The 21,815-nt window shown below is 37.5% G+C and overlaps 1 protein-coding gene across 5 annotated transcripts in view; it reads left to right on the top strand.

Moving 5' to 3' along the window:
* Positions 1-21,815, top strand: part of LOC145690563 (beta-1,4-glucuronyltransferase 1) — a 148,712-nt gene that overhangs the window by 72,682 nt on the left and 54,215 nt on the right. For 2 of the 5 annotated variants that reach the window (XR_014132243.1, XR_014132242.1), the window contains exon 4: positions 8,627-8,705. The exons of the other annotated variants lie outside the window; for them this stretch is intronic. The gene's annotated coding sequence lies outside the window, so the exon portion shown is untranslated. The remainder of the gene's footprint in view (positions 1-8,626; positions 8,706-21,815) is intronic. 5 annotated transcript variants of the gene reach the window in all.

Here is a 21,815-nt window from a genome sequence, read left to right as displayed (position 1 = left end):
TTTACTTCCTTGCTTGTTGGTGTGGTGAACTGCATTTTCTCTTGACGTAAGTGTTAATAGAAGATAAACAATATTGAAACGTGTGTTCTTGTGACTCATAACTTGTGGATCTTTTGTTGTGAACTGGGTAACATTTGAAAACGTTGTTGAGTTTTGTGTTTTATAGTGGTACAATTTTGAAAATGCCTAGGAAGTGTAAAAATGTTCCTGACAACTTCTGTTGTGTGTGTGGACGGATAACTCTAAAACCGAAGCTCACTAAGATAACGCCTGTTGTTAAAAAAGCATATGAATTGTATTTTTCATCGAAAGTCTACGTAGACAAGCCCTGGGCACCGAAATTCTGTTGTGAATCCTGTGCAGTAAATCTAAGGGGCTGGTTATGTGGTTCTCACTATGCCATTTGCTACACTAATGTTATGGTTTGAATCATGTGATCATGTACACACTGTTACTTTTGTCTGTCAAATGTAAAGGGAATAACCTCCAAGGGTAAACGATCAGTACAATATCCAGATCTATAATCAGCTAGAAGACGCATCCCACATGGTGAAGGTTTTCCTGTGCCAGTACCGCAAGACGTATGGACAGTAGACAGCAGTGATGTTGATGAAAGTGAAGATGTTATGGATACTGAGAGTGAAGACCCTACATACAATGCACGTACCAAAGAACCACATTTGATAACGCAAGGGGAACTGAATGACCTTATTAGAGACTTGAACCTACCCAAACAACAAGCTGAACTCTTAGCTTCAAGACTTCAAGGTTAGAACCTTCTTCAAAAGGAAACGAAAGTGACATTTTACCGTGATAGACAACATGACTTCCTCAAATTTTACAGCAGTAGTGATGATTGCATATATTGTACTGACGTGGAAGGACTGATGCAGGCATTACAAATAAAGTATAAAGTCGATGAGTGGCGTTTATTCTTGGACTCGTCAAAAACAAGTATGAAGTGTGTTCTCCTCCACAACGGTAATACGTACCCTTCCATTCCAATTGGATATTCCGTTAATTTAAAGGAGACGTATCACTCCTTTCGACAAAGTGAGGTATGCTGAGCATCAGTGGAACATATGTGGCGACTTGAAGGTGATTGGTTGGGTGTTAGGGCTAGTTGGGCTATACAAAGTATTGTTGTTTTCTGTGTGAGTGGGACAGTAGAGCAAGGGATCTGCACTACACACAAAGAGAACGGCCTACTCGTACATTTCTCACTCCCGGAATTAAGTGTGTGAAAGAGAAACCCCTTGTTGATCCCCCAAAAATTTTTCTGCCTCCCCTGCACATTAAATTAGGCCTTATGAAGGTGTTCGTGAAAGGGTTGGAAAAGGATTTAAAAGTGTCTCCAGGAAAAGTTCCCAAAAATATCAGATGCTAAACTAAAAGAAAGTGTATTCATTGAACCCCAGATACGTCAGTTGATGAAAGATGACATATTCGAATCAAAACTGAGGTAGAACGCAAAACCTGGAATTCTTTTAAGGGTGTCTCAGAAAACTTTCTGGGAAATAAGGAAAGTGCGAAAACTATGTGTAACTTGTGGAGGAGTCAGGGGCGGACCAAGGTAAAATTTTCACCCGGGCAAAGTGAATTTTAGGCGCTCCCCTAGTCCTAGCCTATATTTTAGAGTATATTTTATTGCAGTGATTTTAACATTTTAAATACATTTTTCAAAAAGAAAAAGTAATACTCAAATCCAGTATATAGATATATTTAACACTTAAAAATATACATATGGTATCAATTACATTATTATTATTATTATTATTATTATTATTATTATTATTATTTACCGATGTGTATAAACAAAAATGATATGGAACAGCATTTATTGAATACTACTAATGGTGACATGAATACTGCTATTTTGTAAATTGTTTTGCTATATCAATAATATTCATTCGACCATATATCCGACTATATAACATCTATTCTAATAACGTGAAATACCAATAAATACATTTCACATATGTTGAACTTGTTTTACGCACAGTATTGCTGTGAGGACACTGGGTCTAATGAATAAAGTTGAGCAAGGTGAGTTTACTCCAATTTCAGAGAGTTTAATCCTTTTAGTATGAGTAAAGATGAGAAAGATGAGCAAGCTTTTTGAGAGGTCACTCACTGTCTGAGCAAGGAGTCACCACTATTGAGATAGCTCTAATTTCGTATGAATAAAACTTAGATATCTCTCACACTTCGGAGTACTCTCTCCAAAAAACTTGAGTTACCTTATTTGCTGATTCAAGCCGTGAAATAAAGACGTTTTGTGTAAATGGCTGCATGCAAGAACAACAGAAAAATATACAAGGAGCAAGAAACACTTTCGAAGTGGGTTATAAAACTCCGTATCGCTTTAATAAAGAAAATATGGAGTGATTAAGTAATTATTTTCCTAGGCGAATCGAAGGAAATTAGAGCGGGGCACTTACCAACGAACAGAGAATGCGATATTTTTTTAGATTCTTAAGTGATCGAGGTTTTCAAAGCGGAGTAGGGGAGGACATAAGTGTGGACCAGAGTACCATGTCTGTCACATTTTCAAAAGTTCTAGAGAAAACAGTAGAGAAGGCCCACTTGTGGATAAAATTTCCATCGACTCTTACTGAACAGCAGGCAGCCATAAATAAGTGGCGCCAGCAGTACAATTTTCCGTTCGCTATAGGAGTCATCAAGTGCACACATGTAAAAATTAGATGGCCTCATGAACACGGGGATGAGTCCATAAATAGTAAGGAACGTTACACCTTAAATGTTCAAACTACTTGTAATTGTGACAAGGAATTCGCGAGTGTGGATGCTTCCTGGCCAGGTTCTGTGCACGATTCGCGAATATGGATGAATTGAGCTATTCGCATAGTCATGGCAGAAAACAAATCAGAAGACTTGCTTCTGAGAGACTCTGAATACACCATTGCTTATTGGTTTATGACTCTTTCCGCAATCTAACTACGAAAAAAAAAAAAAAAAACCTACTTTACTAGGAATCGCGTTATAATAGATAGATGCTTCGGTCAAGTCAAGCAAGGATTCCCTATTGTGGAAAATAAAATAAGATTGACAACCACCAAAGGACTTCAGTGATTCTAACCTATTTTGTTCTGCATAATATGGCTAAATATCTGAAAGACGGAAATTTTGACATCATTGAAAAAGGGTTTGAAGAAGAGGACGCCATTGCAGGAGATGAGACACCGCGCGTGAAAATGAAAATGAAATGAAATCTTTGAGTTTTACGTCCCACGGTTATGCCGGTTAGGCTAAAGGAGACGGTGATTATGAGAGATGAGTGAAATGGTGGAATGAAGAAAGTGGGAGGAAACGGGAGAACCCCGAGAAAACCCACGAGCACGGTGTTTGTCCACCACAAAGTTCACTTGGCGGGGGCTGGGATCGAACCCGGAACCCCAAGCACCAGAGGTGAACGCTCTACCACTGAGCCACCGCGCGTGAGACAACGAAAGCAAGAAAGGAGAAATGCAACTGCCAGGAAAGTCGTAGGTCATTAAAATGCGAGCTTTCATGCAAATGTCAGGTTTTCTAAATGTACTTTATTAAATATTTGATATAAAATATTAATGCTGTACTCTATATTAAAATACTAATACTGCATTTTTGTACCTATTCTAATTTTCAAGGAAAAGGAGTTCCGAATTTCTAAAAATGGGTAGTTTCTTATCTCCACAAATGCTGGACACAAAGAGTCATCCTTTTTTTTTTTTTTTTTTTTCAAAATATGCTTCCATATCACTCATTTTTAACACTTTTTAAAATTTATGTAAACAACTGACAAACTACCTGCTTGGCCGTCTCGGGAGTGGAGCAAACTCTGTGAGCATGCTCAGGTTATTTAGGAGTAAGTTCTCACAACTATGATAGTTTTTATTCATACGAAATTCGAAAGTGAGCAGTGTCAAGACTCCGTCTTATTCATAAGACTCATTGCTAAATAAACTTCTTGAAAGCAGCTGCTTCTTTTCCGTCCTAGTGGATTTTTTTAATTTTCTTTTTCTGTAATAAGAACCGGAATGTTTTATTTTTCTCTGATATTTTAAAAATTATACTCTGCTTTATTAATATTCTTAATAATATTCTTTATTAATAACGAAACAATATAGTATGCACAGCTTCACCACATCACACATCCGATATACTTGGGTAGCCTGGACTTAACTGACTCTTTTGTAGTGGTTGTGGTTGAATTGATAATCTTAAGTTATAGTTTATCTGTCATTGTTATTAGTAACAACGAAACGTGCTGATAGAAGAAAGGATTCAAAGGTAGTTGCTGACTTTTTTATTATTATTATTATTATTATTATTATTATTATTATTATTATTATTATTATTATTATTATTATTATTATTATTATTATTATTATTATTTTGTAGTGCTGCTTCTAACCTCCAATGTTGTTGCAGAGTTATATATTCGATTTTACAAACACTGTCAAAACGATTGATTTGGTAAGAACTGTACATAGCGAAGCAATAACATCTCGACATTACTTTCAACAAAGGCCGACAGTTTGGTGCGGCGGTGTCGTTTCTAAGAAATCAAAAGGGTTATGTATACGGTTCCCCCTCCACCACCACCTTGAATGAGCAACATATATAAAATCCAATAACATTCATTGTCTGGGAAAAGGTGACAAAGAACATGGCCCGCTATAAAGAATACCAACTCCCCCTCCACTCTCTCTTCTACATGCCATGTTTCCATTTGTCGATACAGCCCCCCCTAGTACTATGAAAGTGTCTTCTTCCATGGTGGAATAGAAAAAGATGATGTAGTTGAAGCCACTTTATAAGAATATAAACAAAATATCAGTAGAAAACACGTTTTAAAATTTACCTTTTGAGGCTCGTTTTGGCGCCCTCTGATTGTGGCGTCCCGGGCAGTTGCCCGGCCCTTGGTCCGCCCCTGGGAGGAGTTGACAAACCTGCACACTATGGGATGCAACATGTCACTGAAAGTGCATTTTCTACACAGTAACCTGTCTTTCTTTCTCGAAAACCTAGGAGCTGTGTCTGAAGAGCACTGTGAGAGGTTTCACCAATCCATTCAGACCCTGGAGCAGCGGTACAAAGGAAAATCTGGTGTGTCGATGCTCGCAGATTTCTGCTGGAACTTGGCACGTGACACGCTCCCCACATCACACTTCATAAGTGTTTCTTTTCGTTTGAGTACCAATGTATAAATGCAGTGATCTCAGCCGCGGCTTTTCCTCACTTACACTTGGAAACTTTGTACTTTCCATTGTTAGGGGCATAGGAGTTTTTCACAGTTTGACATACAAAACGTCGCATTTGTTTTTACAAATCTCGCATTTTGTCGCATTTAGGCTATACAAGTGCGCATTTTGTCTCCAAGCAAATTAGTTTACAAGATTAAATAGACAATATTATAGAAACTCTAATACAGGCTTAATATACGTACTTCATCAACTTTCGAAAAACCCCTTGCCCCTATTCATTGTTTGTCAGTCTAATATGAATGGAAATACCACGAAATACAAAGATATGATTTTCGTTTGTATTTCTGAGATCCAGATGTGCCACGTATATATTTTTTTCAACATCTCGTTTTTACATCAAAGTCACACTATTTATTAAAATTCGTGCATTAAAATAATAATAATCTTTAAAATTTCTCAATAACCAGACCTGATACATCATATCTGGCTTCAGATTCGTAATCAGAAGGTCAAACACTATAAATAACACCCACTTCCATTCAGGAAAGAGAAAAAAGTGAAAATTTGTAGGACAGTGCTATGGGAGGGCCTGACGCGCTGGCAGAACCTCCTCCACCAGTAGGTAACTGGTAGGCATTCAGGACTTCGGTCTGGCCGCGTGGTGGGTGTATTCCACTCCCTTAGAGAATAGGGGTTACATCGCTAAATACTAGTCAAGGTTAGGGACAAATATTAACTGTGCACTTTTTGTCACTGTTCAAATATATTTTTTCAACATATTTCACATATTTCATAAACTTATTTTTCGTGTGCGAAGAACGAGCACTTCAGCTAATATCTTCATGCGACTAACTTAATCTGGTAGGGAAAAAAGAACAGAATATGTAGTTCAAAGTGTACAGGAAGACTTGCAGACGTAACCAACGAAGTGTGTGTTTCACTTGTCTCTCTAACAATTAGATTAAAAATTCGTCAACTACTGTGTTTAAGTCAATAATATGGATAAGTTTAGATATGATATTCAAATTGACCAATTCTTGCAAACTGATATTTGCGGTTTAGTGAATCCTGATCATCTAAAAATATTTTTTGTAGATATATTTGACATAGACATTGACACAGACATAATGGACACTCAATTTTGTTGTGGCATACGATATTAAGAAAATTAAAGATAGCGACCAGAGCCTAGAGCTGAATGCCATGCACCAGGTTTCATGGTTTATGGTGATGATGTCAATCTGATAGGAGATGATACGAGAACAATAGAGAGAAATGGGAAGGTTTTATTTTATTATTTATTTAGTTTCTGATCCTTTCGTTCACAGGTATGTAATGTACCTAGTATTTCTGTTGATCTGGCATTTTCTGCGCGTGTGTGCTTTTAACAAAGAGTTCGCTAGCATGGTCACTACTCTGAGGGAAGAATGTAGACTGAAAGTATTTCAGAACAAGATCCTGAGTCGAATAGGTCATCAAGTCTAGGAGGCTCATGTGGACAGGTCACGCAGACAGGATGGAAGAAAGTAGGAACGCTTTCGAAGTCTTAACTGGAAGACCAACCGGAAAACGATTATTAGGAAGACCTAGACGCAGATGGGAGAACAATATTTAGATAGATATCGCAGAAATAGAAATACAACGTAGAAACTGGATTCAGTTGGCTAAACATAAAAGTCAGTGGAGAGCTTTTGTGAACGCAGCATTGAACCTTCGAGTTCCATAGGCCATAGAGTTAGTTTGCTACTACTAGTTTGTTCTTCGTGAAAATTTCAGTCTTTCTCGTGTCTCGTTGCTTTCCTACGATCTTCCCTTCTGCGTTTTTGACGACCGGATTCCTATCAGAATCATTCTGCTTCATCATTATTCGCTGTGTATATCTCTGGATGATAGTTTTGTCCCTAGATTTATTTCTGTGACTGTGGTGTTCACTATGTTGTAAATTTGTACTGGTCCTATTTTTCTGATTCATTAAAAATCCAACTACTGCGATTTCGTTTTTTAGTTCTTGAGTTGACACTTCTATATTCACCTGACCAGAAGTCATCTTGTTCTTTTCATTTTACTTTATAATCCCTATTATATCTAAGTTTAGTCATTCTGCATCTCTCTTTAGATTTTCTGTCTGCTATATTTAGACTCCTGATGTTCCATCCTCCAATGTATATTGCCTGTGCATAAGTAAGCGACTTCTCGCTCGCTCCCTCCCTTTCCCAACCCGCAATCTGCCAAGCTGAGTGCTTTTGTAGTATGAATTTCAGAGTTCGTGCTCTACCTATTTGGGGTAATGTAGTTTTAAAAATCCCCATCCCCATGCTTCGTGTTCTTGGGAGAGGTCTGGTAATGGCTTTCCGTTGCCGTTCACCGGTTAGGAATACGCTTTTCTATCCATACTCTACTGGTTTTCGCCGTTGGCCACGCCTAGATATTTTCTGTAGACCGGGTTCCTCACTATGTGGACCGCTCTACAGGCCAGAGTAGTTGCGCAGGTCTGGGCTGTACAAAAAGGCATGTGCGGTATCCTAACACATTCTAGTACACTGTACATGAAATTGCAAATTTTATGATTAGTTTTACATGTTTAAATATATTCTAAACTTCCATTGAATATTTATGATTCAATATTTTATTTAACATACTTAAAGGATGGTGAAGAAAAAGAAAATGTTGATCTATCAAGTTAATTGGAATGAAGAATAAAATGTTATCAGTCTTTCTACAAACGTGACGAGTCTAGAATGGAATAGTGTAACAATATATTTTTCACACTATTTCGAATAAGAAAGTAAGCAACCGTCTACAGTGCGTTACAAAACTATGTATAGTTCAATCTCATATATCGGCAGCCGTGATGGTGACTTTATTATCTGTAGCTTCATTCTTTTTTTTCGTAAGAAAGGTTTCTCAGCACCTTTCTATGGTGACTAATGTGAAGGAACAATCATGAATTTGTGATAAAGATAAATAAAAGCTCTCCGTTTTGTGATCTACTACATTAAGAATATTTTAAAATATTAACCGGTAACAGGGAAACATAACTTCGAGAAGTTTGGTCCAAATAACTATGTCCATCTTATTTTTAATATCCCAAGAGTTAAGTATATTGTGTATTTCCGTAATCTGCCTAATTTAACGGTTATTTTGATTTAAATTTGATCGACAAGAAATAAAAGTTGAAGATAAAGTCATACTGTGCTAAATTATATTAGGATTAAAACTAATGCAGTTACAGCTAAAGGCAGTTGAGTAAGATAGAATAATAAACAAATTGTCTACTTCGTTTCAGATAACTTTTGAAAAGGAATTAATGCTCTACGATGTTCAATGTAGAACTATATCAATTTGAATTTAGTACTATTTTATTGCTTCAAATTGGTCCAACAACCGTATTGATGACATCATCTTCACCTTCTCCACAGGTTTCCTTACGAACGTTTTTTGGATATAATAAATGATGGGAAATTTGAAGCAACAAGAGCTGTTTACGGTAAACCAGAGGTAAATGGAAGTTCCTTATCTCATGGACACAATAATATCCCTATGTTCTGTGGTTTCTCGTTTAATTTACATTAGTAAATTCCATTTGTGAACTGCATAGAATTGTCTCAGATTTTCTGTATGGTAATTGTCACAAATACTGCTACTTGTGTTTCCTCACATCAGTCACAAAAACTAAAGTAGTTTTTTGTTACAGTACTTAATTCCCTACTGAATTTTATCAAATGCAGTTAATTGTTATTAACTGTAAGATGCATGTCACTAATCATGATCTGGCCTGATTCTTATCGGAAATATAATAGAGCAACTCTAACGTGATACTTAATTTGTTTTCGTTTTTGGTGTCATTCCACGTCATATCATTCAGGAGTAATTAAGACTCCATCATGAAACTTAAGTGTGTAGCAACTACACTCATGTGCAGAACTTAAGAATAATGCGGAATTCTGTTTTTAAAAAGCTGTTGTTGCGAACAGTTTTAAATGATGCGAGTTTATCACAGGACTAGTCCTGAACTGTTGGCCATACATGATTACCGATATTACCACTTGATAGTACTGTGTGCACCAATTGACATTGGGGGCTGTTTCAACACGCCAGACGGTGTGTTCGAGCAGTCGAATACAGCGTACACACAACCATATTGTTGACCTTATTATCAGTGCACACGTAGAAGAATGGCGCAAGAAAATCATACTGATAATGTCATGTGTGGAAGAATAATCGGGCGATTGGATAGGAGTCATACCCAGTTGGAAGTGTCGCGTGAACTCGTTGTCCCATAGTGTATCATCTTAACAAGGGTCTGGGAGTGATTTCAGCAGGATGAAAATGTCTTTTAGGAGTTTGGTGAAGGCCGTCCAAGAAGTACTGTTGCCCAAGAAGACTGTTTATTACGCCTAATAGCCAGGCGCAATAGACATAGCACTGCCTTGGATCTCGGTAGGGGTCTTGCAGCTTTAGGGGGACCACCATTTCAAAGTTTTCAGTGTACAGACGGTTAGCTGAGGAACACCTGTATGGCTGACGAGCAGCAAAGTTTGTCCCAGTGACCCCATAGAATAAAAGTTATCGTTTGAATTGGTATGGACATCTCTCATAGCTGCAGGAGCAGTGAGTCATATTCTCTTAATAGATGAATCCTAGTTTAGCCTCACCGGTAATTCTCGACGTGTACTCATCTGGAGAGTCTCTGGGACACGGTTCCTTCCAGCTAACATTACTGAACTGGTTTATTATAGGGGGAGGGATTATTGTGTGGGTAACGATTGTTGTAAGTCTATATATTTATCACTGTTTCTTCCACTGGCAGATTCTGTTATAGAATTTTCAGCTATTGAACTAATTAGATTGTAGCGATGAATACGATTGTCCAGAATACTTGTTTGTGTGGGTAATGCAGATAAAAATGTCCAATTCATATCACAATATTGCGAGCGGTGATTATATTCAATGGGAAAAAGCAGAAAGGCTATTACTCACCGCAAAAAAATATGTAGCAGAATATTCTTCTACATGCAACAGGTAGCGCTTTCGGAAGATGCTACTTCCTTCATCTGCCTGTTGTGGACTTGAAAAAAGATAAAAAACATGAAGGATGGTTAAAAAATGGTTAAAAGGTTAGGATATGTGAAAAACAAATCTTTTGTCAAACATTAAAACACATGGAAATAGAAACTCACTCTTCTATTCTCGTGTGTTTTAATGTTTGACAGATTTGTTTTTTTTACATATCCTAACCTTTTAACCATTTGAACCATTTCGGAAGGAAGTAGCATCTTCCGAAAGCGCTACCTGTTTCATGTAGAAGAATATTCTACTACATATTTCTTGCGGTGAGTAATAGCCTTTCCGCTTTTTCTTATGTCCAATTCAGTTTTTACACATTCACAGAATTGATGAAGCCCTGTTACGTAACAATGCTTAATAAAGCCATTGTTAAGTTAATAAAAAATAACTTGTAATTATGGTGTTAATTACTTTTCTTGTGTTAATTTACATCTCTGAATAGAATTGATGCTGCTGTTTATCGATACTGAGAAGAGTTGCTTCACTTTCGCTTGTGGTATTAACCTGGCGGCATGGTTTCTGCTTATTTTTTTTATATTTTTTTTTATAGCTTTTTCCTGTAAATTTAATTTTCTTTCTTGCATATGTTGATAAAACGATTCTTCCAGCTATTGATTCGACATTACATCTTAATGGCAGTAGATTTTAATAATTATTTTTCTACAGTTTTAGCTCCTTGCTCGGTAAAATGAACAAAATAATCCTCCAAGGAAACTACCAATTCCATGCTCTGTTTGATAGGGACTTCCCACGTAAATGTTTTCAATTTGAGGCAACACTTTTTTTTTTAATAATAGTATTCTAGGTACGGGTCAGTCATGACGACGACGACGGAAATGTAATTTCACACACAGTTACAAAGGTGAATGGAATACCATGACCTGTGGTATCCCTTACATCAATTTGCATTTGTTCGAAATTCATTTTTGGACATAGTGTGTGTGTGTGTATGTTCGTCATTCGAGCTAGTTCATTAGAGCGCTCGTGTTTCGTGAGTTTTATCATGAGCTAACTCGTTTTGAAAATCTGAGCTTTGAGTTGAGTTCAACTCGAAATATAGGTGAGTTTGAGCGTAAAACACACTCAATTTCATGCTCAACACCAGATATTGTTGTTTTCACAAACTAATGTAATCGTCCATTTGTACGTTTGCTGTTGTCTGATCTCTGAGAAGAGACTTTACATACTAATTGGTCATAAAAACAAATGATGCAGGGTAGGGAGGTCAGAGCTAGAAATAGTTCGAGGCGACTGAAAGTGCATCTATTTCAAGAGATATTTCTTTAGTTGGCGGAATGGTATTTTTTAAATATAAAAATCATCTCGTTATTTTAAAATATTTTTTTTTTTTTTTTTAATTTCTCCATGTAACAACTCTTGGCATTTTTCTTTTCCTTTGTTTCCATTGTAAACTTGAGCTTTTGCTTTTTCTGGATTTTTTTTCTTGCAAGAAATAAATTATGCATTAGTCGAATCTTCGTTTTCTACTTTCGTGGGACGATAGGAGAGAAAAATCTATGGCGATTATGGAGAAAAGCTATGACAATCGAGATTTCAGCGGATTTACACGCTTCATGACCCCTACATAGCGAAAAATTGCATTTTAGAATATCCATGCGTTCTTTCGTTCATTTGATGTGTTCCTACATTTGCTTACATGCCTTATTGCGTAACGCATCCGCATCAAATTTGAAACGTATGCTTTTTATAAGATTTTCTAGAAGTCTTCATAATTTTCTTCCTACCCCCCAAAATAATGGTAGTTTAATGAGGGGTGTAAATAAAAAATTGAAATTTTCTCAAAAATATATATAAATATAAATTTTGTTTATATTTTATACATGAATATTTCATGAACAATCCTATGCTATGGTATAAGCCACTCTTCTTGGAAAAATCAAGAAGTAACAGTTACTTTTGGGGGATTTATTTTTGCACGATTTTCTATCGTCAATATCTCCACCTTGCCGCGGTGGGAAGGCTTGCGTGCTCTAATGATCCCAAAAGCTATGCCGAAAATAGCTTCGCTATCAAAGGGCTTCCATGCCGGACAGGTTTTTAGGGGTAAGAGCCAGACGAAGAGAGAGATTATGGTATTGGGCAGTAGCTCTACCGTTACCACACTGAAGCCGAAGATGATTGACATCGGCAAGGCTCAGATGTAAACAAAAACAGGCAGGGACAGGATGGCCTCTATGACTGTTTCACTGCGAGGTGGAAGGACTTGGGACACCATCATCTTACTCAGTTCCTAGAAAACAACATGGATAGAGAAATAAAAAAATGTATAACATGTGTATATATTTGAATTGAACAAAATAATATGTATGAGTTGAAGACTTGTGCATAGTTTCCGAAAAAAATGGAGAAAAACGAATTAATTTGTAAACCTAAAAAATTATGCTCTACGAGAACCATTCTACATATTGAAGTGAAACTGATACTGAATATATATATTCTTATTAAGCTCTTAATTATGATACTAGGAAGACAACAGCACAGTATGGTTAATGAGATATAGCCTAAAATTATCATAAAATCTGAAATTTTAATTTCCGATGAACTAAACTATTCTTCAAATATAAAGCATCTTCTATAGATGACACCAAGTGAAGGTAAATTCTAATGTGTAGCTTTCGAGAAAAAAAAAAAAAGTAAAATTCTTAGCGCTAAGACAGTGTCATTCGTTTCCAATAATAGTTAACAGATTTTATTTTACGGAAAGAAATTGTTATATAGGCTTATTTGTGTACTTTTTTATTTTACGAAAAGAAATTGTTATATAGGCTTATTTGTGTACTTTATATGTAACAAAATACAGTGTTAACTAACAGAGTGTTGTCTTTTCCTAACGATAACATACATACTCTTTACGCACATACAACTTGTAAATGTTGCACTAATAACGTGGCAATATGGCCAACTCGTGTTTTTTAAAAAGTGATAACGAATAATATACTCCTGAGGGTGAATTTTTCCTGAATATGGGGAAGAAAAGCTACAGTAAAATGAAAAGTGTGGGCCAGGATAGTTAAGGGTAGAAAGCTGCGTCAAACGAATCGAGAGATTGCTGACGTGAGATGATGGTGATAAGACATAGGGTTATAGAGAAAGATTGGATAATAAGAGACAAAAGTAATTTAAAATGTTAACAGTTTTCAAGTCACATTTCTGATTCTTTGTGTGTATATATACTTGGTTAATGGCCAACACAATAGAAAATTTATTTATTTTTAATGTACAGGAAGACTGTGAAAAATATTTTATTTCAATTGTTGTCTCTTATTACCCCGTCTGCCCAGATTTCTTTCATGTTGTGCCTTGTTATTAAATAGGGTTACTAGGGATATGCCTAAGATGTATTCGATTGCCCTATCTTTTTACATGTTTTTGTTCTGGCTACTTTTCTGTCAATTGCCATGTGAAAATTGACGTTAGTGAAAGTCGTACTTGAAAGTTGAATGCTTTTAATTACAAACTATATAAATTACAGCCTTTCATAATTTATGAAGTTTTTCACTCATTCTGAACATTTTGCAATGACAAAATTACACATTGTAGTCACATAAACCTTTTTTTGTTAAAAAGGTAGGCCCTACATCGTAAAACAACTTTTTATGCTACAGTAACTTCTTACTCAATAGGCTATACTAAAATGAAAAATAACCTGCGTGAATACTTGTAACAATAATGGAATGAAACTTATTTATAATGGAATGAAAGCCCTAAAACAGAAAATAGGCCTAGAGCAAAACTTTTTAAACCAAACATTCTCTCTTAATATTTACAAGTTCTGCACTTTTAGCAATGAACGGATCATTTCCTAATTAAATTACAGGACCATAAAAGATAAACACTATTCACTTCCTGAATATCATCATGAGGAGGCCACTGGAATTTTAATCTTCAGTTAGTGAACCTGGAAAGACCAAACAATTCTCTTTTACCCCGACAAAAAAAAAAAAAAAAAAAAAAAAAAAAAAAAAAAAAAAAAAAAAAAATCTGGCAAGCTCATTTATCAGAGATAACTGGAATAATTTCACGTTGAAGTATCACTAATGCTGTACAAATTTATGCAACCAAATTTTTAGAAACATTTATAACTAAGTTGTAAAAAAAAGTCTGCACGAAAAAGACTGAGTTTAAATATCCTAAAGTTTTTGGTAGACACTTTTGGAAAGGCAGAAAAGAAGGTAAAGAAGTTGCCTAAAAGCAGTGATTTTTTAAAAGACTTGTACACAGAAAGATACAGTAAGCTGTGGATTTTTTTTCACTTTTTCTGATGAAAAACCAAACTACCAGCCATTTTCTCTCTTATTACACCATCTTTCCCTATAATTTTTTTTTCAAATACACGGATTATTTTCCAAAATGTGCTGGATATTGTTAAACCGAGAATGCGATTTTTCAGCTTCGCACAGTTATTACTGTTTTTGAGCTCAAAGATAATTTGCTTAAATACTTTGAGCAAGATAAAAATATTGAAATAAGTCACGAGAAATATTGTGTTGAAACAACAGGATCAGTGCAAACATTACAAGATCCTCAGTTTATTTGTTGGCTGGGTTTTTGTCACAATATCACCGCACGTTTGTATCCTGCTCCATTCCATTTAAAAGAAGTACATCACTGCTATTAAAATTATGGGATCTGTGAACTAGCTTGTTAGTGTTGTATGTAGTATTCGCAAACTGTATGAAAATGTTTTTTCTTGAAATGAGCCGTTGATGAGAACATGAAAAAATGAACTTCAAAGGTCCATAGCTTCAAAACTATGGGATCTACCGTAGTCGGATACAGACTTCACTTAGGAACTAGTATGTGCTTTATCCAAATATCCAAGTTTCAGAATTCTACAGTACTTCCGGAAATTTTTTTCTAGAGGGAGTTGGTGAGTACTTTAAATTATATACCCGGAGCCAAATTCTCTCTATAAAAATTTTTGCAGGAGTACCGCACGATTCTGAAACATGAATATTTGGATAGAGCACACACGTTCCTAAGTAAAGTCTGTATCCGACTACGGTAGATCCCATAGTTTTCAAGCTGTAGACCTTTAAAATTCACTTTTTGATGTTTTCGGCAGCTTTTAATTCCGAAAAAAAGCATTTGCGCACTCAGGTTGGTATATACTTTTTGTCTTATTTTGGTGTCAGGTACCACCTCCCTAACGGTGTCGGTGTTGTTTTTAAACACCCTATTTTATATATATATATATTAAATATACACCCTATATATATATATATATATATATATATATATATATATATATATATATATATATATATATATATAGGGTGTATCTTTAATGATGGGTAAAACTTCAAGGTATGATGGAGAATGACAAAAGAAGTGATTTAAAGTAAGAAGTTGTTATCCGAAAATACGTCAGTACTGAGCTATAGCCCGCCGAAAATGTACCAAGGTAGAATAAAAATGAATAGCACTAGAGAACGAATTGTCGGAGAAAGGTCGGGTCAAAAGAAATAGTGCATTATTTGACCTGGAGATTTGATTCATATGCAAATCAATAAGGAACAGTGGCGACGCAAGGGGGTGGTGGGCTCATATGACAGCACTTGTTGGGATTGGAAACATTGGGTAAGACGTACCGGAATGATGGAAGAGGACACAGAAAGCAAATCGGGAGACGGATCTCTGTTTTGGAAATGCAGCAATCCAGAGCTATAGCCCGCCGAAACTGCGATTGACTAATACAAACGAGCGAGAACGAAAGAACACATTGTCGGAAAAAGGTCGGGTCAAAGGAAATAGTGCATTATTGGACCTGGAGATTCGATTTAGGTACAAAGCAATGAGGAACAGCAGCATAAGGGTATGTTCGCATGATATGGACATATTCCTGCGTGGAAGCTGAGTTGTAGTTCTCGTACGTAGAACCGTTTGAAATATCGGGAGCGAACAACATAAATACATGATTACACAATGATATTTGTTTCGAAAAGACATGGCTGCAATAGCATCGAAATAGGTTGCACTAGCTACCGATAGTACAAATAGAAATGAGTTATCAGCATCATGTACTAGACTTGCCGACTACTAGCCACAAGAGAGTGCCTATACCCCACAGCTCGAACATGGTTAATATATAAACATTACCATTTAATATCATCGTGGTTGCGTGGTAAAGCACTCCTGAATCCAGGAGTCCTGGAGTCTATCTCAATCAGGTAAGGTTTCGTGTTCCATGACATCGTTGTAATGGTGTCTCGGGTTTATCTTAGTTCCGTATTTCACCAATTATTGTAAATATCAGCAGATTTGACTTTCAATAGCCTCTAGTTGCGTTTTATTCCTCTTTCGTGACGCTGTGTGGCAAGTACAATGGTTCACACGTAATCTTGCATAAATGTTTTCTTGAAAGCCCGATTTAGTAACCCACAACAAAACACGGTTTGTCTTCTTAAAAGCATCATTCGGTACTTATTCTTACTTGAATATCACACGTTACCGTACGTTGTTTGCTGCACACCAACAGAGGAAACAACAAGCGTCTCTGTAGCCTTACGCCCGCAGTATTACAATACTCGAAGGTCATTTACCTCATCGTTTGGCAGGCGAGTGTTTCGTTCACTAAACTGAAGAAGGCGTGTTTCTATTCCGTGGGTAGTCTCTCAGAATCTGTACCTATGCGTTGTCTGTGCTCTTGGTCGGTAGCGGGATTAGTGTGGGAGTGAAATGGAGCTCACGATTGAAGAACTTGCAGATATGGTAATTTTTTATGGGCTACCTAATGGAAACAGTCATGCAGCTACAAGGTTGTATCACAACAGGTATCCAGACAGGTGACGTCCAAAGTACTCCATGTTTCCGAGGCTATTTCGGCGTTTATGGGAAACGGGACACTTGCGCCCATTACGTCACGACCGCGGAAGGAGACGAACAACCAGGACTCCAGACCTTGAAGAAGAGTTTCTTCATCGTGTGATAGAACAACCTTCGACAAGCACTAGAGCATTAGCACATGAAGTGGGGGTTGATCACAGCACTGTTTAGAGAGTATTCCGTGAACAACAACTACACCCCTATCATCCACAGAAAATTCAAGACCTGCATCCTACAGACTTCGCACCCCGTGTGCTGTTTAGTGAATGGCCAGTGCAGCGCTGTTTGCACGACCTGCAGTTTCATGCCGCGATACTCTTCACAGATGAAGCCTGTTTTACGAGAGAGGATGTATTCAATAGCCGGAATATTCATGTGTGGGCCGACGAAAATCCCCAAACTACCATTGTGTGTGGACATCAACAGAGATTTGGGATAAATATCTGGGCAGGCATCGTCGGTAACAAGCTTATAGGACCATATCTCTTACCACCTCGCTTAACTGCACCATTGATCGTGCAAGAAACACTCATTGAATTATTAGATGATGTACCTCTTGATGTTCGTTAGCATATGTGGGTTCAGCATCGTCTCCATCGAAACCAGGGCACGCCATTTTGAGCACCTGCTGTGAATGTAAGTACATTTGCTCTTTTTACCAGTATAATTTTCAGTCTTGTCTAGCCTTAGTATGTCGTCCTCCATTACCATACACGCAATTTGCGAATGTTGCACCGACTTCATACGTCACTCCGCTGTCGTTTATTACATACATATTTCTTGCTCCAAGGATCCGCTTCCTAGGATCGCTCTCAACCTTCGGTGATATCCGGCCTTTGAGATCCCACATCTTGCCACAATTTATACAGCTTTCGTGACGCCGGCAAATCTTCTCGTGTTTTGTTATGTTTTCTTGAATAACTGTCAATTCTCCCTAACCCTTTTCCCAACACTCCGATAGTAATACAGTAGATTTCTGAGATTCTTCTCTTGCACCGTCACAGTTCCTCATCGATTTGTACATGAATCGAAACTGCAGATCATATAATGCACTATTACCTTTGACCCGACCTTTCTCCGACAATTCGTTCTCTCGTTTTCGCTCGTTTGTATTAGTCAATCGCAGTTTCGGCAGGCTATAGCTCTGGATTGCTGCATTTCCGAAATAGAGACCCGTCTCTCGAATTGCTTTCTGTGTCTTTTCCATCCTCCCTTTGTTTTACCCAATGTTTCCGATCCCAACAAGTGCCCTTGCGCCGCAACTTTTTCTCTTTTTTTTCTTTTTTCTTTTTTTTTTCTTTTTTTTTTTTTTTTTGTACATGAATCAAATCTCCAGGTCAAATAATGCACTATTTCCTTTGACTCGACCTTTCTCCGACAATTCGATCTCTAGTTCTATTCATTTTTATTCTATCTTGGTACATTTTCGGCGGACTATAGCTCAGTACTACGCATTTTCGGAAAACAACTTCTTTTCTCAAATCACTTCTTTTGTTAGCCTTGATGACAGCTTCCGCTCTCGCAGGCATACTTTCAATTAGGTGCTGGAAGGTTTCTTGGGAAATGGCAGCCCATTCTTCACGGAGTGCTGTACTGAGGAGAGGTATCGATGTAGGTCGATGATGCCTGGCCTGAAGTCGACGTTCCAAAACATCCCAAAGATGTTCTATAGGATTCAAGTCAGGACTCTGTGCAGGCCAGTCCATTACAGGGATGTTATGGTCGTGTAATCGTGCAGTATGAACAGGTGCTCGATCGTGTTGAAAGATGCAATCGCCATCCCCGAATTGCTCTTCAACAGTGGGAAGCAAGAAGGCGCTTAAAACATAAATATAGGCCTGCGCTCTGAGAGGGGTGCAAGGGGTGCAAGCCCACTCCAAGAAAAATATGATCACACCATAACACCACCACCTCCGAATTTTACTATTGGCACTACACACGCTGACAGATGACGCTCACCGGGCATTCGCCATACCCGCACCCTGCCAGCGGATCGCCACATTGTGTACCGTGATTCGTCACTCCACACAACATTTTTCCACTGTTCAGTCGTCCAATGTTTACGCTCCTTACACCAAGCGAGAAGTCGTTTGGCATTTACCTGCGTGATGTGTGGCTTATGAGCAGCCGCTTGACCATGAAATCCAAGTTTTCTCAGCTCAATCCTAACTGTCATAGTACTTGGAGTGGATCCAGATGCAGTTTGCAATTCCTGTGTGATGGTCTGGATAGATGTCTGTCTATTACACTTTATGACCCTCTTCAGTTGTCGGCGGTCTGTCAGTCAACAGATAAGGTCGGCCTGTACGCTTTTGTGCTGTATGTGTCCCTTCACGTTTCCACTTCACTATCACATCAGACATAGTGGACCTAAGGATGTTTAGGAGTGTGGAAATCTCGCGTACAGATTTCTGACACCCAATCACCTGACCACGTTCGAAGTTCGTGAGTTCCGCGTAGCGCCCCATTCTGCTTTCTCACGATGTCTAATGACTACTGAGGTCGCTGATAAGGAGTACCTGGCAGTAGGTGGCAGCACAATGCACCTAATATGAAAAACGTATGTTTTGGGGGTGTTCGGATACTTTTGATCACATAATATATATATATATATAATGTATGTATTCCCATAATTCGTGTGTAAACTTTAATTTCATAGTACTCAGCATTCGTAAAAGCTAAAACTGTGAAATTTGCAGCAACTTAGAGGAAGGCCAGAAAATTTGTTTGATAGCAAAACGAGATCACAGGTGTTCTAATCTGCGGAGTTACAGGGTCAAAGGTAAAAATGCGATTTTTAAAATGGATTTCAATGTTATGTAGGTTTTTTGTGATGGTTTTTTGTGTAGGTAGGTGATGGTTTTTTGAATATCCATCTTCGGTAACAAAAAATTGGTATGTCGCCGTAAATTCTAATCTGAAACAATGTTGTAACGAAAAATGTGGACAATCGTGACCCGGTGACCTCTAGCAGGTCATCTGTGACTTTTGCGGAAAAAGCTCATTTTCCAACAGGTTATTGTATACAATTAATTCAGTTGAAGATGATGTTAAAAAGCATATGCATAAAGGATCTACCGAACATCTATGAAGTGCTCAGGAATGTCGTATTAGTTTCTAACTCTGGATGTCGTTATTAAGTTATATAAGACTCGTAAGATATAATCACGTCCGACAGTACGGTCTTCGCGATGATTGCCCTCCCCACGTGAAATTCTCTCGTTTTTGCACACACTCACAAACTCTCTCCTTTTCCGGGTTCTGGAACGTTATAGAGGGTGTCACAAAAAGATCGGGACGGTGGAATAACTCGAGAAATACACGTCGTATCATGAAATAAAAAAAAAAGCAAATATATTTTTAAATTCTGTTTCAGGGTGGAACAATGAATTCACCCGGATGTCCCCTAAGCGGAGCAACTTGAAATGTTTAAATAGAACCCCCAGTTTTTAGTGCAGATTCAGATGCTTCATAAAAAAATACTTAACTTTTACTGGAAACATTTTGTGTTTTCTTGACATGGCACTGTAATCGCGAGAAATCTGTTTTAGTGAGTAACGCAGCAGAAAATTCGGGACAGGAAAATATCTCGAGAAATACACGTCCGAGCATGAAAAAACAAAATATGTGTCAAATAGTTGTTCAATTTCTGTTTAACTATGTGCAAATCAATGCCCCTTGGCGTCCCCTAAGGGGGACAGAAGGGGGCAACTTGAAAAGTTTAAATGGGACCTCCAGGTTTTAGTGCAGATTCAGATGTTACACACAAAAATACGTAACTTTTATCTGCAACATATTTGTTTGTTTGCTCGATAGATGGCACTGTAATCGCAAAATAGTTTTATTGAGCAACGCAACAGAAATGTCGGGACAGTTGAATATCTCGAAATACACATCTGGGCATTAAATTAAATAAAAATATATGGGTCTAATATTTTTGATCCCTAAAGTGTGTGCAAATAAATGAACTTGTTCAACCTCTAGAGGGAGTGGTGGAGGGAAATGTGACATGGGAACCTCCAATTCTTACTGTAGATTCAGATGCTGTACACAAAATCAACGTAACTTTTATCGGAAATGTTGTTTGTGTTCTTGACAGATGACAGTGTAATATCAGAAAGCTGTTTTATCGAGTAACGCATGAGATGTACTTTCGAGTAAGAGATACGAATACTGTATACCTGCCGAACGTTTATTTGAATTGTTTTATTGCAGTTACCGTTACTGCAAGCTGTAATCATGAGCTTGACAAATAGGGAATTATGGGGCATTTGCTCCCTCTGTAATTTAAATTGCCACTGATTTTATTAAATTATCCCTACGTGTGAGGATTCATTGTGCACAATTACCTTTTTAATGGTAGTTTCGCCCCCTTGTCCCCGTCGTCTGAAACATCGTGTTTTCCCTCCTCGAAAAAAGCCTGCGGGTGCCTATGACTGTAATCGTAACAACTAAATATTTCTTTCAAAGTGCACAGAAACGTTGGAGTTTGAAACGCACGCAATATTTCAAATTGAACGTTTGACCATTAGGCTAAATAGTTCTCCGCGAAACGGAGGCATTAAAATCAAACAAGCATGAAACTACCCTAATTGCCAAAAGGGTTGTTTTTATATCGAAGCAACGTTGGTCATCGACGTGTATGTCAAATAAGTCATCGAAATAGAGCTGGTAATTGTGTTTGTAGTTGCTGTT

Source organism: Thermobia domestica, chromosome 7 (genome assembly GCF_964235325.1).
Source record: "Thermobia domestica chromosome 7, izTheDome1.hap1.1, whole genome shotgun sequence".
Lineage (NCBI taxonomy): Eukaryota > Metazoa > Arthropoda > Insecta > Zygentoma > Lepismatidae > Thermobia > Thermobia domestica.
The sequence above is the reverse complement of the archived record's forward strand: the minus strand, read 5'-3'. Positions and strand labels throughout refer to the sequence as shown.